The 3,777-nt window shown below is 54.0% G+C and overlaps 1 long non-coding RNA gene across 1 annotated transcript in view; it reads left to right on the top strand.

Moving 5' to 3' along the window:
• LOC108509817 overlaps positions 1-356 on the top strand; it is a 5,317-nt gene extending 4,961 nt beyond the window's left edge. Inside the window, exon 3 of the long non-coding RNA XR_001878704.1 lies at positions 304-356. This is a non-coding gene — a long non-coding RNA (uncharacterized LOC108509817). The remainder of the gene's footprint in view (positions 1-303) is intronic.
• Positions 357-3,777: the final 3,421 nt, after the last annotated feature.

The raw sequence follows: 3,777 nt of genomic DNA, 5'->3' as shown, positions 1-3,777 counted from the left end.
AATCATGGAAAGATTTGGGTTGCAAGGGATTTTAATCCAGTTCCACCCCTGCCATGGGCAGGGACGCCTTCCACTATCCCAGGTTGCTCCCACCTGGCCTTGGACACTTCCAGGGATCCAGGGGCAGCCACAGCTCCTCTGGGAAATTCATTCCCATGCCTCACCATCCTCACAGGGAAGAATTCCTCCCCAGTATCCCATCTCTCCCTGCCCTCTGGAAGTGGGAAGCCATTCCCCATTGTCCTGTCTCTGTTTTTATCCCAAATTTGGAGCTGTGTCCTCACCACTTGTTACATTTTCCAGGTGTCTGGGAGGAAAGATTCCCAACTGTAGGATTATGGAATGGTTTGGGTTGGAAGGGAACTTAAAGCCCATCCAGTTCCACCCCTGCCATGGGCAGGGACACCTTCCACTATCCCAGGTTGCTCCAGCCTGGCCTTGGACACTTCCAGGGATCCAGGGGCAGCCACAGCTCCTCTGGGAAATTCATTCCAGGGCCTCCCCACCCTCCCAGGCAGGAATTCCTTCCTGAAGGGAGAAATCCTCCCTCCAGCCCAGCCCAGCCCAGAGCTGATCCTGGGATGGGCTGGAGGAACCAGGGGAAAGGCCTGGGCAGCCGAACATCCCGGCCTTTTCCAGAGGGATCATCCCATCCCAGCTCCAGAGCTTTCCCCCAGCAGGAATTGTGCCTCCAGCCGTGAGGGATGAGCAGGCCCAGCCTGAGGTGGTGGCTCAGCTGCTTTGGGCAGGTTTGTTTCTGTAATTCTCTGTATTCCCGCTGGGAAGAGCCAGAGTGAGCAGGAGAACAGGGATAAGGATCCAGGCTCCCGTTTTCCTGCTGCTGCTCCGCTCCAGGCTCTGCCTGGGCCCGATCCTGGCCCTGCCTCAGTTTCCCTGGAAGGTGCTGGTAGGGATTAAGTTCCACCAGCAGCTGATTTGTCCATAGTGTGGGAATTTCCCAGCTTTCCACGTCTTTCTCCAGACTGAAACAACCATTCCAACAACTCCTGGGACCGCTGGGTTGTGCTGGACAAGCCCAGGTTCCCGGGATCTCCGTTGGGAATGCATCCCATGGGATGGGCTCGTGGTCACAGGGAACCCTGGGCAGGGGGGGGAAATCCCTGCAGCTCGGCCTTCCCGACCAAAATGAGGTTAAAAACAGGGAATTCCCCCCGGGATTGGGAAAAAATGGGATTGAAAACATCCCCAGAGCCGTTGGGGTGACACAGGACTGGGTTTGGGGATCCAAAGGGAGGGAAGAGCTGGGGGATCAGGCAGAGCTCACACCCCATTCCCTGTTATCCCGAGGGAGGAGGAAGCGGCAGCCGATGGCTCTGCTGATCCCAAGCCCTGATCCAGGGATCCTCCAGGCCACGTCTGAGGAACCTCAGGGATTCCCCAGGGGTTTCCCCACTCTGTGGAAGCTCAGCACGTTCCCTGAGTGCCCTGGATGTGCCCAAACCACAATCCCAGGAATTTCACTGGGGAATTCCTGGGATTTAAGGCATTACAAAAAGTAATATTGGAATTTCTGTATTTCTGGAAGCTTTTGGCCATAAGATATTCCTGTCTTTGGGATTCCCCCCCTGGAAGGGGCTCTCCTGCTTCCCTTTTCTTGGAAAACTGATGAGCTGGTCCCACTGGTGAAATAATCCTGGATCATCCCGCTGATCCCTTGTTAAAGGTGGATTTTCCCATGTCAGCAGAGAATTCCAAAGCTGGGCTCCCTGGAGCTGGAAAGGCCTGGACTTTATCCTAGTAGTGAGGGGGAAAACGTTTGGGATCATGATTCCAGCCTGGGAGAATTGGGATGAAGGTGCCAGCCCACCTGCTCTGGGAGAACAGGGATGGGGAGACAGGAAACCTCTGGATAACTCACTTCCAGGTCTGGAGGAGCTCCTTCCCAAGCTCAAATTGGAGGCTTTGATCCCTTGGGATTAAATTTATCCCCCAAGTGATGCTCAGCCGGGGGTTAATCCCGTGGGATCCATGGAAAAGCTGGAGAGGGAATGCAGGAGGCCTGAGGTCCCTCAACCACCTGCTCCAGGCTCAGGGAACAGATCCCGACCTGGAGACCCTCTGGACCGTGTCCAGGATAAACCACTGGAGGTGATTTGGGATATCCTGAGGGAATTTTGGCTATCCCAAAGTGATTTGGGCTATTCCAAGGCGATTCGGGCATCCTGAGGGAATTTTGGCTGTCCCAGGGGAATTTTGACTGCCTGGAAGGGATTTGGGGATACTCAGAGGGAGTTTTGGCTCCCTGGAGGGAATTTGGGATACCTGGAGGTGATTTGGGATATCCCAAGGTGATTTTTGGCTCCCTGGAGGGAATTTGGGATACCTGGAGGTGATTTGGGCTGTCCTGAGGGAATTTTGGGTGTCCCGAGGGAATTTTGGGTGTCCCAAGGGAATTTTGGCTTTCCAGAGGTGATTTGGGCATCTCAAGGGAATTTTAGCTTCCTGGAGGGAATTTTGGCTACCTGGAGGGAATTTGGGATACTTGCAAGGGACTTGAGATCCTTGGAGGTGATTTGGGATACCTGGGAGTGAATTTGGGATCCCTGGAGGGGATTTTGGCCTCCCCTTGGTTGCTCCATGAAATCCCTCAATCCATCCTTGGCGTGGTGGATCCATTGCTTTCCCTGCCTGTCCCATTCCCAAATGGATTCATACCCTTCCCTATTAACATTCCAGCTGCTCCCCTTCCCTCCCTTTTTTAATTTTTCCCATTTTTTTTGTCGTAACATCCGTAAAAATCCACTAAAATCTTCCCCCCCCCTCTTTCCTTGGGGCTGCAGAAGATCCCGTGGGTAAGTCCTGGGATGAATCCAAGGGCTTTCCTTGGAACCCTGGGGGATGTCCCAGGAAAGCCACGATGCTCCACTGAAATGGGGGAAGTCATGGAAAGCAAAGTAGGATTTTCCAAAAAAAAAAAAAAAAAAGGAGTTAATTTGCGTGATATTCCCGTGAAATCCAACGCCTGTCCAATTGAAATCCCGCACCATTGGCTTCAAACAGAATTCCAAGGAACCTCTGGTGTAATTCCTGCGTTGGTCTGGAATCCTGTGGCCTCCTAGAACCAGGCATCATTATTTTGTGGGAACGTTTCGCGGGAATGTTTCGTGGACCGCGGGCAAAGCCCCTCCGGCTTTGCTTTAGGAATTTAAAAAACCCGGGATTCTTGGAAAATCCGCGGTTTTCCTCTCGGGGCTGGAGTGGTTTGCACCGGGAACGAGGCGACTGGTCCTTCCTGGTGGGAGATGAAACTGGGTGGGATTTTCCCGCTTTTTGGTCTGATATCGTGGGAAGAGGGTTTTGGCCTTCATTTTTCCTGGGAACGTCCAGATTGCAGGGATTTCTTCCTTCCCCCCCAGGCTGTGTCGGGATGGGGGCGTTGGGTGGTGCTGGGACACAACCAGGGAGTCAATCGCTGTCCCCAAAAATCTTGGCGCCAGAGTCCATTCGTCTCGTTCCCCGTGTGGTCCCGCATGGAGAATCCCGGGAAAAGCACCTTCCAAAGGGCCGGAATCTCCCTGAAAACGCTCCCGTTGTTTTCCTGGGAGCTCCAGCTCTCCCTCCCAAGGAGAACCATCCTGCCAGGAGAAGGTTCACGGATTTGGGCCGGGAGAATCCCCAAAATCCCCCGGAATCGGGGCTGGAGGAGCTCCCGGGGGAATCCAACCCCCGGCACTGGGGTCGGGGCCGGAGTTCGGCTCCAGCAGTTTGGGATTTTTCCTTGGAGATGAGGGTCTCTGGGATTTTTCCTTGGATTTT

The sequence above is a fragment of the Lepidothrix coronata genome, unplaced genomic scaffold, assembly GCF_001604755.1.
Source record: "Lepidothrix coronata isolate B3197 unplaced genomic scaffold, Lepidothrix_coronata-1.0 Scaffold409, whole genome shotgun sequence".
Classification (NCBI taxonomy): Eukaryota; Metazoa; Chordata; class Aves; order Passeriformes; family Pipridae; genus Lepidothrix; species Lepidothrix coronata.
The sequence above is the reverse complement of the archived record's forward strand: the minus strand, read 5'-3'. Positions and strand labels throughout refer to the sequence as shown.